This window comes from Cervus canadensis, chromosome 24, assembly GCF_019320065.1.
Source record: "Cervus canadensis isolate Bull #8, Minnesota chromosome 24, ASM1932006v1, whole genome shotgun sequence".
Lineage (NCBI taxonomy): Eukaryota > Metazoa > Chordata > Mammalia > Artiodactyla > Cervidae > Cervus > Cervus canadensis.
In genome coordinates, this window is record NC_057409.1 from 14,851,827 (window position 1) to 14,865,606 (window position 13,780).

Sequence of the window (13,780 nt, forward strand, 5' to 3'; positions counted from 1 at the left end):
ATTTTTCTAGCACCTAAAACACTACCCTACACACGAATGTCCAACATATAAGTTGAACAAATCTTTCAAGTCTCAGCTTGGATATATCCCTTTTCTTTTACTCTATACCTGTGAATTGCATCTCTGCACTTTCACTGCTCTGTATTCACCCATATAAAAGAACTGTTGATCACAGTGCATTGTAATTTTTCTTGTCTTCCTGCAAACCTGTTAATTCCACAAAGAGAGGGAATGTTTTTCCTACTTGCCAATGTCATCTGGCGCCTGAGTCTGTGTTGGACACCAAGTTAGTGCTTAGTGTCTTTTGAATAAACTAATCTTGGAGGATGGGGTGGCGAGGATTTATCCCTGAACCTCGAGGCAGGAATATCCAGGCCCTTCTCCTCAGCTCCTGAACAGCAGTCTAGATCCCGCTAAGGGCAGACCACTAACTGGAAAAGACTAGCGGCCCTGCAGGCTTCCAGGATTACTACCCAGGAGGAGCGCGGGGCCACATACCAGTGAATCTTGGGTGGAGAGGTATACAAGATATCTCAATAGCTCTTTCTGCTCTTCCACTCGACTGGGTGACCTTGGGGTAGGATTACCATGTAAAATATAGGACGCCCAGTTAAAGCTGAATTCAGAAAAACGACGGCTACTTTTTCAGTAAACGTATGACCCATGTACTAACACTGCTGTTTATCTGAACTTCACCTTTAACTGGGCGTCCTGCATTTTAGCTGCTCAATCCGGCAACCCGATCCTGCAAGTCACTGTCTCTGGGTTCGTTTTCCCCATCTGAGCAATGGGTGTATTCCAGAGGCACTTGCCTCAGGGGACTTCTCAGGTGGAGCAAACCACCCCGAGGACGTCCCTCCGCTCCGAGGAGTCGCGTGGGAAGCGCGCTGGTCCTGGGAGAGGTTCTCGCCGGAATATGAACAAATCCCTGCCTCTAGAAGCTCACTTTTCTCATCTGAGTCTCGGGAGTCTATCCGGAGCGGAAACGATGCCTTTAAACACCGCCTAAACTAGCCTTGCTCGCTCGGCTCCCAGCCACGGGACCTACCCGTCCCATCCCAAGTCCCCGCAGACGCGGATTTCCGGCGTCGTGACGTCACTTTCGTGTCAGAGAGCCTCTCAGGTTTCGCGCCCCCGCGCTCTGGCGCCCCCTGCCGGAGTGGAGGAGGACTCTACCAAACAGCGAGAAGACAGCCGAGTCCGTTGGTTGAAGGAAAAGACAGAGCTCGCAGCCTCCACGAATGGAAAATCGAACCTTTGCCGAGGGAGGGCCCCTACCGGTAAGGGGTCCTCCCGGGACACAGGAGGCAGGAAAGGGTGCGAGCGGGCCCCTGCTCGGCTAGAAAGGCCTGTAGTAACACCGGAAGTGGGCTTCTGCCCACCAGCTACTTCCACTTGGCCTTGCAAAATAGGAGTATCCATGAGTAACGGGACGTGAGAGCTTTATCGATCTTGGGAGGCTTGTCCTCAGTGTCCTCCCCACTCATCCATTTCTCTCCCTAGAGGAGACGCCTGATGAATTCACGCAGAAAATCACGGGCTTTGAATGAATTTCTGACTTGCAGGCCAATGTGTTTTACGTTTCAAAACGATACTGTGTGCCCTGCTCTGCCCTACCCCTTCACCCTCATCTTTTTCACTTAACCCGCGCAAGCCTGTGAAGTGGACATTATAACAGGAACTCCGATTCCTCAGTGCCTGTGTTGGAATCCTGGACTCCTGTGCATCTGTAAAATGAAATAATACACCTATCTCATACCCTAATTCTGAGGATTAAATAAGTTAGCATGTTTAAAATACTCAGAGCAGCAGCTGATCCGTGGTCACCATAGGAACCACTTAGGTGACCTCCATTTGTAAAATAGGATATGGAGACTTTGAAATGAAGTAACTTGTCTAGAATAGAGAGTGTTAATTACTAGTGGAGGTAGGTAGGGAAGCAGCTCTGCCCACTCTGGAGAAACTTCTCAATCATACTCACCCAACCCTCTTCCTGTGGAATCCTATGGGGACCATAATTGTCTTTAGAGAACCATAGGTATTTATTGAGTAAGACCCTATACCAAATGACTGCTCTCTGGGCATTTAAATAACACCAGTCAAGATGGTGAGGTTCTATAATTTGTTCTATACACCTCTATTGAAGATGGGCTTCCCTGGTAGTTCAGATGGCAAAGAATCTACCCACAATGCAGGAGACCCGGGTTTGATCCCCAAGTCGGGAAGATTCCTTGGAGACAGGAATGGCAACCCACTCCAGTATACTTGTCTGGAGAATTCCACGGACAGACCATGGGGTGGCAAAGAGTCAGACACGACTGAGCAACTAACACTTTTCACTGTTGTACATCTCCATTGAAGATGGCGAGGCTGCAAGATCCACTCCTGCTAAATCTCACTGATAGAAAAGTCAGCAGAAATGAACTTCTGAATGTGTTGAATCTGAGATCCTGTGAGAGATCCAAATGGAAATAATTATAACTTGGTGTGGTAAGTTGTGTGTTAGTGGAAAACAGAGGGTTGCAAGCGTGATCTGATTAGTGATAGATGAAACTGCCTGCTAGAGTTAGGGTGGACCTGGCAGAAGCAGTGGATGGAAGCAGAAACCTTGATGGAAAAGTAGGAGTTGACCAGGTAGAAAAGCCTGAGAAGGCTGAGGGAAGTTTTCCAAACCAGGGAAAATGGTGTGGAAAGGGATAGTGGTGCAGTAATTCGGTGCACTTTCTTAGGAACTGGAGCACAGGATAGAAGATGAGAATGAAATAGAGATTGAGGCATATTATGAAGGGCAGTGCGGTAGTGTTGGCAAGTTAACAGAAGTTTCTGAGAAAGGGAGAGAAGAAATCAGCTTTGCAATTTAGGTGGCTCACTAGAGGCAGTGAAGAGGTTGTGGTATGCAGTCTCCAAGATGTCCCCAGTGATCTCAAACCTCAGTATTCACACCCTGATATGATTCTCTCTCCTTGAGTATGGACTGGGCTTGTTGATTCTGTTCTAATGAATAAACTATGTTAGAAGTGATGGGTTACCACTTCTGAGATTAAATTATAAAAAAAAAAACTTGTAGCTTCTGTTTTTGGTACCCTCTTTTGCTCACTTGCTCTTGAGGAAGACATCTTCCATGTTACAAGCTGTCCTGTCCTATGGAGAGGTTTAGGTGTCCAGAAATGGATGTCTCTGTCCAATAACAAAGACTTGAGGGCTTCTAATAGTCATGAGTGGGCTTGAAGGTGGATGCTCCTCCAGGTGAGCATTGGCATGACTGTAGCCCTGGTCAACACTTGCTGGCAGTCATGTGAGAGACCCTGAGCCAGAGGCACCCCCTAAGCCATGCCCAGATTCCTGACCCACAGAAACTTCGAGATAATACATATTTGTGGCTTTAAGTTTTAACAAATATTTAAGGTAATTTTAATGCAGGAGTAGATAACTAGATAATAGACAGGGATTGGAAGCAAAGAGAAAGCAGGCTGATTAGGAGGGGACACTTGTTCTAGGCCAGGGAAGAGATAATGAGAATCTGGATTGGAGCATTGGCTGTAGAGGTGGATGGATTTGAGATAGGTCTCAAATAAACAAAAGATATTTGGCAATGAAGTTGGATGTGGGAATGAGGGAGAAGGTGGAGGAGAAAATAACACTGGTGTTTTGTAACAAGGGGGATGGTATTAGCTAGAGTTGCCAGCATGCAAGCCTCTGGGGAAAAGTTTAAAAAGTAGCTCCTTGAGATTTCTGGCAACAAGAAGATAGATCAACAAGCAGACTCCTGGACAAAGAGAACAGCCACTGTGGTCTGGGGGAAAGGTATTGTGGAAAAAAACAGAATCAAAAGATTAAGAACTGGAAAGAGCTCTTTTGCCTGAATTAGATTTATTTGTCAAAATGTGTGGTGTACTATTCTCCCCTTCTTCTGCTCATTCATTCAGCAAGTATATGTTAAGTGTCTTCTCTGTGGCAGGCATTGTCCCAGGCACTGGGGACATAAATGTGAGCACAAAAGTCTTTGCCTTCATGGCATTCATACCTTCCTTTCGGGAAGACAAACAATAAGAATTTTGGCTTCTGCCTCTTAACTCTCTTCGACGTTATTTCTGTCTTCATCTTTGACAATTTCAAAGATTGTCAAAGATTGTCCTTCTGACAATGTTCTCTCAGTTTCTTGCTTCAGCGATCTTGTCCTAGACCTTGCCATGAATTTAACTCTAAACAATACCTCATGTCTTTCCAGTTATTTTCCTCTCTCCTATTCTGACTCCATCAATCTTCAGTGCCAGGAACTGATATTAATCTTGTATTTTGCATTTTCTTCCTCCCTGTTAATGTCCTCTCTTCTGGTTATATCAGTCAGGCTCGGCTATGTGGTGCTGCAGTAACAAAACAATCCCGATGTTTCAGGTTTATATTTAAGGCTTACATTTTAAGCTTTTTTTTTTTTTTTTTTTAACATTTTAAGCTTTTTTTTTTTTTTTTTTTTTTTACATTTTAAGCTTTAATACAGTGAAGAAAGATTTATTTCCTGCTCACACAGCTTGAACATTGTGGGTCAACAGAGGGCTCTGCTTTTCATAGTCAGAAACCCAGGCTGATGGAAAAGCCACCATTTCAAATAATGTTGGTCACTGTGTGACAGGGAAAAGAGAACTCTGGAGGGTCTTGTTGGCAATTAAATGCTCCATCTGGAGAAGGAAATGGAAACCCACTCCAGTGTTCTTGCCTGGAAAATCCCAGGGACGGGAGAGCCTGGTGGGCTGCCATCTATGGGGTCTCACAGAGTTGGACACGACTGAAGCGTCTTAGCAGCAGCAGGAGAATCTGTAATCTAATTGGCCAGAACTCGTCACATGGTCATACCTGCCTCAAATGGACAGAAAAATGCATTTCTTCCCAAAGTCCAGAAGCAAGGGATGGGGTTGGAGAACTGGAATTTTTATGAATATCTCTTAAAGATTCCCATGCCAGCTTAAATTCCATGGTTATTTTTATCATCATTCCCTTGCATTCACCCACTACTTCCTTGCCTCTTCTATTTGTTGTATGTATACTCTCTAAGCAAAACCACAACCCTGGTTAAATATAACCTTCCTCCTTCACCCATGCAGCAGAAAGCTCTTCTTAGGGTTTCTGGAAACTTCCTAGGACAGGACCTCCAGTTTATCTTAGATTGGGCCAATATTCCTGTCTTTCAAATTTCAGGATCAGTGTGTGGGCAAGAGCATTCAGAGGAGATTTCGTTGAGGGAGGAAAGACACATCTGTTGATTCATCTCCTGTTGTGGACCACTTTGCAGTCATAACTACTGGGGACTATGCCTTAAATATCATAGATTTGCCTCTTTGGTTGCCAGAGAGAATAGGGGAAGATATGTGAGATGAAGTGATGGGAAGGAGATACACAAAGTGTGCAGGTGGGAAATAGATGTCATGTGTAGGGTTAGCAGTGAAGATGAGGTGCATCACTTCTGCCTCCTTAGCCTCCCTTGAGGTGAACTGCATCTTAATATTTCAGCTGCTGCCACCAAAGTCTATCATCAACATCTTTACCTCTCATTCTCTCTTCAGCTCCTCCTAACTGATTTCCCTAACTTGAGCTTCAATTCCTTTCCTGTCCATTCTATAAGTGGAAGTCAGAGTGATCTTCCTAAAGTTACATATATATTTTATCATGTTACTTCTAGATTTGAATCTCTTCAGGGGATGCCCACTGCTTTCAGAATGAGGCCAGGACTTCTTAGCAGGTCCTTCATCACCTTGAATATCTTAATCTGTGCTATCCATTATGCAGGCGACCAGCCTCCTGTGGTTATGGAGCACTCAAAGTGTGGCCAGTCTTATTTGAGATATGCTATATGTGTAAAATACACCCCATATTTCAAAGACATGGTTCAAAGAGAAGAATGTAAAACATCTCATTAGCAATTTAAAAATATTGACTAGATACTGAAATGATAAATAATATTTATCTATATTGGGTGAAATGAAACACATTGTTAATATTCATTTCACTAACTTCTCTTCAATTTTTAAAATGTGGCTACTAGAAAATACAAAATTACATATGTGGGTCATATTATACCTACACTGGACCATGCTGACTGTATACCCCACTGTATAGCTTCATCTCTCTTCACTGTTAATTTTAGCTAAAGTTTTTTCTTTAAAAGTAACAAACTGATTCTGAAAGAAATGAAAATTAAAAGTTTGGGGAATTGATTGCAAGGACTTTCAGAATCAAAAGATTATTGATGAATGGATCTTTGAAAGGAGCAGGGTAGCTCCAGGGGCCTCAGCAGCAGAGGTTCATGGGCATGAATATCACTCAGCTCCATTTCTGGGTGTCACATTCCACAATTGAAATTCCTAGGAAGAGAGAATCTGATTAGGTCAGTGTAAATCAGGTGTGTCTACTTCTGGATCAATCCACAGTGACTAAGAGAAGAACTCGTTGTGAGATGCTTATTGTAGAGTTCTCACCCTCAACCCTACTGCCACTATGTTCCTAAGAGGCAGTATAAGCTCTCTAACTTCTAGGAGTCAGCAATATTTCTCTTTCAAGGACGAGATAGTAAATGTTTTAAGCTTTGTGAGCCAAAGAGTCTGTGACAACGATTCCACTCTGCTGTGTAAAGCGAAAGCAGTCAGAGACAATATGTAAATGAATGGATGTGACTATATCTCAATAAAACTGAATTCATAAAACTAGTTTGCCAACACCTTACACTGTACTTTCTGTTCTCTCTGCCTCTACTATCCTTTCCCACCTTCCTTCCAGCAACTTCCCATCATCCTTCAGGTCTCAGTTTAGATGCCACTTCTTGGAAACTTTCCCTGACCCTCCCTCCTTCTCTAGCTGTTGTTGGTCTCTTCTTTACGCTCCGCTAGACTCCTGTACCCTATCCAAGCACTTCTCACACTCTGTTATCATTGTTCTGTAACAGCCACTAGATTCTAGTCTGGGTCTCATTTGTTGTTATAAACCCAGCACCTGGCATGCCTGGCACATGTTACACACCTGGGTACCACTGGATGAATGTAAGACGCTGTGAACCTGTGGCTGGCAGACAATCAGAACAGACATCCCGAGATCTTAGGGCAGTGGTGAGAATTCTGGGCTTTTGTATTAAGCTGCGTGAGACCCAATTTCCTCACTTTGTTGCTCCTCTGAATCCCAGGTCTCAGGTGGTAGACAAGGAGTCTCCTGGCAATTTCCGTGCCATCCAAGCCTTGCCTGCTAGAGGCCATAGGGCTATGTTCCCCTCTAAGAACCATAGAATAAGCTGAAACACCATGACCTCAGGAAAGCACTGGCAGTGCGAGTGTTTAGAGATATGAGAAGTGGAAAGATTGAAGGACTGCAAGCCTTGGATGCTGTGATAAGCCACGCCACAACTGGGGTGAAACCAGGAGTGTTCTCATTCAGTCCCGGGAGGAGGACTTTCTGCTCCTTGGTCAGGTTCCCTGTGAAGGCCCGACCAGGCCTCCCTGGGGCATCCCTGGGAGGTAGGGGGGCAGTGTGTGGCCAAGGGTAGCCTTGGTCTCATAGTCACCCAGAGCCACAGTTACAGGGGATGCAGAATGGGCTTCCTTGACCTGCAGGGTTGATGATTACACCCAACAGAACCTGGACAAACGTACAGGAGACTGTGAGCCCACACATGTGGCTGTGGCCTCTGCAAGGCTCTATCCAGCTCAGCACATCATCCCTTATGCCTCAAGACAATAAGGAGACTTTCTTCTCTTACGGGAGACAGAGAATAAAACTGATCTAGAACCCCCCCGTGCTGAAGGTGCTTAAGTGGCTTACCTGGGCCCCTCATGTGGATGGCAGGCGGGGGTGGGTGACTCGAGACAACCGGCGGCAAGTTTTCCATATGATGAAGCTGACGATTAGCAGAGTGGATGAGGAGAGCAGGGTTGGGATGATGATCACTGCAGCCTGCAGGCCACCCACGTCTGGGGACGAAGGGGCAGAGGCATCAGGGCAGGGGTCGTGGAGTGCTCCCCAAGGGCAGGCTGTGCCCTGGCCCTCAGTAGCTGGGGCCCACATAATATTGGGGCCCAGGTCTGAAGGAGGACTGGTACAGAGCAATCACAGGCTTGGAGGCAGAGACTGAGTGACCTTGGACAAGCAGGCAGTAGTTCATTTCCCCCAGTGTTTGGCACTTTGTGCTAGGCACATGTTTGTGGACTAAAAGGGAGAGGAGTCGTGCTATAACACAAGGTGCTTTACATACCGTGTCTTAGCCCACTAGCAAGCTGCTGTCTCCATTTGCCAGATGAAGAAGCTGAGATGCAGAGGCTGCCTCTTGGGCTCACATTCAATGCTTTAACCATATGATCTCATTTCTGGCCTCCTATCCCTAGCACATGCTGTTCCCTCTGCCTGGAACACTGTCCCCAACTCTCACCCATGCTGGAGGTCTCAACTTCCATGGTACCTCCTCCAGTGGCCCCTCTGATTTTCTCCCCTCTTGTCCAAGCCCAGCCCTCTGCGCATGTGCTGTGACTGTCTGGTCACTATCACCTCTTTGATGGAGACCTGAGATAAACCTGTCCTTGCTCATCTCAGCCCCAGCACATAGTAGCCGCTCAATAAGGGTTTGTCAGGTAAGTGACTGAATGGCAGAGTGAGGGGGTGGAGAGCACAGTGGGGCTGTCTAAGAGGAGAGTGGGGAAGGGGCTCCTCTGGCCCAGCCCTCCCCCACCCACAGGTAATGTCACCTTTTCTCCTTTGGGACCTGCCCAAAGTCAACACTTCCTGGAACTGAGCCAGAGGAGGGTAGAACCAAGCTGGGCTGAACAAACATAACCTTTTCTACCTGACTGCCCCAATTAGTTCTGGGCATTTGACTCCAGTCCAAGGGCTGTTTCTGGCTCAGCAGCTTCCCTCTTTGAAAGCTAGCCAGGGAAACACAGGAGGTGAGGGTGGGCTGGGAGGCAGAAAGCCTGGCTTCACCTAGCTCTGCCATGAACGCACTGTATGACCTTGAGGAATTCACCTCCCTTCTCTGGCCTCAGTTTCCTCAACTCTAGCAAGGGAAGAATGATCTCCGCATACATATCACGGTGGTATGTGGATGGGATGATAATAAGGAACGTAGGTTTGGGGGTCCCACAGCCCTGGGTTCATATCCGAGCTTTACCATTTAATGTGGAAAATCATTTTAACTGTTTGGGCTTAGTGTTCTCATCTGTGAAATGGGGATAAAAGTGGGTACCTCCTCTTAGGTTTGTTGTGAGGATTAAATAAGTTGACAGCTAATAATACGCATTATGTTATGATCCCTCAAACAAGGCCTGGTGCACAGTTAAATTTAACCAATCACAAGGTCTTTAGGGGCTTGGAGAGAAAAGAGAACATTTGGGAAAACATGGGTTTGAACTGGGTTACAGAATTTCAGAGCGGGGAATTTGCCTTAGGAACCACATGGTACGTTAGAGAGGAGACTGAGGCCCCCCAACCACCACCCCACCTCCCGCCCAAAAAGTGGATAAGAGTCTGGTCCAGGATCACACTTAATTCCTTACTATTTGGCTGGTAAATTCCTGGGGCAGAGCATGGGCTTGGGCTTGGAAGTTGCGTATTTGCTTTGGGAACCAGAGAACTTTCAAGTGGCTCAGCTCCTCCCCCCACTCTCCCCCCACCCTCATCTGCCCCTGTTACTCCCCCAGTCCCAGCAGTATGAGGAAAAGCTGGCTGAAGAGCTGGCTGAAGTACAAGGACAAGTGGCAGTCTGCCCCTCCCCTTCCACTTGATTCCAGCCTCCCTACTCCACCTCAAGGTTGAGATTGCCCAAGTCCCTCACCCTCCAGGACTCAAGGAACCCAGGGTCCAAGACAGCAGCGGAGGAAGGGACAGCTGTCTACTTACTGCAGCGGTGGGCGGCGGTGGAGATGTTACAGGGGGGCCCTGAGCCCATCTGTGGGGTGTTGGGACCTTCTCCCAGGAGGGGTAGAGGCGGCAGGTGTTCAAGGCCTTCCCAGGCCTTCCCTTCCTGAAAGTAGGGGGCAGGCCAAGGTTAAACCCTGGTGCAACAGGCTCTGGCTCACTGCTGCAGCAGGCTCCCTACTCAGAAGGGGTGTCAGGAAAAAGGCTACTAGGGGGACCTCAAGGTCAAGCAACCTTATTGTATTAAACTGATGCTGTAGAAGACTATTCAACAATATGGAAAAATGCACACAATCTATTAAGTGGAGAAAAAAAATAAACTAGCGAACAACAGGAGAGTGTGTTCCAATTTTTGTAAACAAACTCATGTACTCACATGGGGAAAAACCTGTAAACCTAATCACCTAGACATGAGCCGTGGTTATCTCTGAAAAATGGCTAACAGGAAATATGTACTCTGTGTGTCTTGACTATTTCACAATTTTTCTACAATGAACATGTTATAAGAAAAAACATTTACTTAGGAAAGCAAGACATTTAAAATGAGCAAGGAACTTCCCTCATGGTCCAGCGGTGAACAATCTATCTGCCAATGAAGGGGCCATGGGTTTGATCCCTGGGCTGGGAAGATCTCACATGCCGCAGGGCAACTAAGTCTGCACCACAACGAGAAAATTCACCATAATGAGAAGCTGGTGCACGGCAACTAGGGAGTAACCCTGCTCACCACAACTAGAGACAGCCCGAGCACAGCAATGAAGACCCAGTGCAGCCAGAGATAAATGAACAAATAAAATTTAAAAATAGAATAAAAAAAAAGAATAAAATGAGGAAGGCTTTTGACCAACAAATTGCAGGAATTTGCAGAACTCAGGGTCGCAAAGAGTCAGACACGATGCATCCATGCACAGAACTCATAGGAAATAAAAAATGAACATATTTTTTATAAAGGAAAAAGCTATCTTTGTTTATGTATAAACAAGAATGCCTAGAAGGACCTGCAACAAACTGTAAACAGGTATTGACTCCTGGGAGCAGAATGAGGGGACTTTCTGTTTTAATAGGCTTATGTCTATTGTAATCTTTTTGCAAAAAGCAGAAGTTATTTTATAATGGGGAAAAAGAAGAAAAGACAATCAAGCAATGTTCCTAGTCTTTGCTGGCTCTTCCTGGTTCTCTCTGGGCAGAGCCTGGCTGGGGGTGTGTCAGTATGCTTGTCCTGGGCATCTTTAGGGAGGGTTAGGGTGGAACCATCCCTGGTCTCTATGCTCCCTCCCAACTTGGACATTAACCACGATTCCAGCTTGGACACTAACCAGCTCCAGCCAGCAAAGATTTTCTTTCTTTCTTTTTTTCATAAATTCTGTTTTTGGATGTGGATCATTTTTAAAGTCTTTATTGAATTTGTCACAATATTGCTTCTGTTTTATGTTGTTTCATTTTTTGACTTTGAGGCATATGGGATCTTAGCTCCCAGACCAGGGATTGAACCTGCACCCGCTGGATTGGAAGGCAAAGTCTTAACCCCTGGAGCACCAGGGAATTCCCCAGCAAACATTTTCTGTGACCCTATCTTCACCCATGACCCCAGGGAACATGATCCCTGCTTCACGATGCTCATGGTCTAGTGGTAGTGGGAGACCCAAAGTGCTTCAAGGGTGCAGAACATTGAGTTCCACTGGACCTGAATGATCAGGACAGCTTCACCTTGAATGGGACGTGAAGGATGAGTAAGATTTCAACAGGAAGAAAAAGAAGGGCAAGGATATTCTAGGAGGTAGACGGGCATTACAAAAGCGGAAGTGTTAAGGACCAAAATCTGCTCCACACTGTTCACTTGAGACCCCAATAGTATTATTTTTTAAATATTTGTTTATTTATTTGGCTGCCCTGGGTTTTAGTTGTGGCTCATGGAATCTTCGATCTTCATTGCGGCATGTGGGATCTAGTTCCCTGATCAGGGCTTGAACCCAGGCTTCCTGCATTTGAGAACAGAGTCTTAGCCACTGAATCACAAGGGAAGTCCTGATCCTAATATTCTGTGTGCTCTGATGCTAATATTATACACATCATCATTTGTTTCCTCTACCAGGAGAGCCTCAAAACAGAAAGGCAATATTGTGTCACCATTAGCCTGTTGGGTGCAGGTGAGGGAGGGCTGAAGGCTGGGTCAAGAGTAGGACTTGGATTGGTTCAGTACATGAGAGCCATGGTCATTTCTGGCCAGATCTGTGCCCACACAGTAACTGCTGCTGTATTGCTGCCTATGTGGAGGACTCCTCTGCCTTCCTGTTCCCACTATTATCTTGGTGTGGTGTCTGGAATCCCACCACTAGCTGTTCTTTAAGAGGTTTCTTTATGCATGTGCATGGGTCAGGGAAGGAGGCATCGAAAACCACAAGTCAGTTACTCCAAGGAACACAGGAGGGTAAGTCTTGATGGAGGAATAAAAGGGGTGGAGGAGGGCATTCCAGAAGTATGACAGAGGGAGACCCCTAAAGAAGAGGGAAGGTGAAGCAGGTAGAGACTGTTGAACAAATTCCATGAGGCTGTCTCAAGCTAGAACCTTAGAACGGGAGGTTGCCCCATAGCCCAGGGCCACCCTTCTTTTCCACTGAACAAACGAAAAGTGGACATCAGTAAGGTGGCTATGCCGGGAGTTGTCCAGGGTCACTGGTGAGTCAGACTTCAGTAGGGGTCCACTCCAGATTTAGCAGGTTTGTCTAGATCTCAGCCCACAGCCCACACCTGTGAGATGCACACCCCTCCAGTTGGTCTCTGCTTTTTCCTGGGACTTCCTGGGGCCCTTTTCTGCTTCTCCTTCCTCCCAGGGGCAGGAGAAGAGCTGCTGAGCCTGGGACCCCATTCCTGATTTGTATATCTGGCAGCTTAGTCATCGAGGGACTTCACCTGGGGTTTGCAGTGAGCACAGGAAGGAGGCCCCGGGGCTCCGTCTACAGGGAGAGGGGGGCAAAAGCCCCTTCTTTAGGAGAAAAATCCCAAATCCCCATGGAATCAGGGGACCTCCTTGGGCCATCACTCCCAGTGCCCTCTCTTACCTGCGACTCCCAGTGTCTCCAGCAGTTGCCCAGGTGGCTTTGTCCCTGCTGTGGCTGTTACTAGCTCTGGACTCTGTTGCCAGTAAGGGAGGTACCAGGTGTGGGTAGGTACCGACTGACTCTGCCCTGGAGGAGGGGCCGCTGGGGTCCAGGCCAATTCTCTGTTCTCTTCTGGGAGGAGGATAGAGAAAGGTAACCAGCTCTTGGTGCCTGGAGCTGCAGGGGCCAAGGCCACTCCCCTTCTCCTTTGGCTCTGACTCCAAGTTCCCAGGGGGTAGGAGGAGGCATCAGAATCCACAGGGGGGAGATTAAAGGTTGCATGTGAGTCTGGAGACCTGGGTCTGGGCCTGCTCTGCCTCATGGACTGGTGACTTCCCATCCTGGTCTCAGTTTTCTTACCTGTGAAATGATGGAGTTGAGGCCAGTGGTCTCTTAGCAGCCATCCTGGAGTCTATGTTGCTGACTAGCATGCTCAACTGGGCTGTCTCCACCCAGAGAGGACTTCTGACTTTGCTTGTTCCTCTTCCTCGCCTGGGTTCCCCAGCTTGGCTCTGTCATGTGCTATATGACCTTGAACTAGAAACAAACCCTCTCTGGGCCTCCGGATTGGGCTGGAGGAGCCCCTAGGTGCCTTGAGCATTCAGATTTGATCATATTGCAGCCCACGGTTTGGGGGAGCTCACCAGGGCCTGGGCCTTGTGCCTCTGGCTCTAGCCTCCTGAAAGGCCCTCCCTTGACACGACATCAGAGTAGGAAGCCCCCTGGTCCTCGGGTCCAAAGTGGCTACTCTTCCCCTACTTCACTGAATTCCTAGAGTGAATGGGGAGCATTTTGTA

General features: G+C 47.0%; 1 long non-coding RNA gene across 1 annotated transcript; it reads right to left on the bottom strand.

Moving 5' to 3' along the window:
- Positions 1 to 5,304: 5,304 nt before the first annotated feature.
- On the bottom strand, positions 5,305 to 13,325 carry LOC122426348. The gene is made up of 4 exons (XR_006265144.1): positions 12,945 to 13,325; positions 9,868 to 9,991; positions 7,801 to 7,949; positions 5,305 to 6,356 (listed from the first exon to the last, which is right to left on the bottom strand). It is a non-coding gene; the product is annotated as an uncharacterized LOC122426348 (long non-coding RNA).
- Between the last annotated feature and the right edge of the window lie 455 nt (positions 13,326 to 13,780).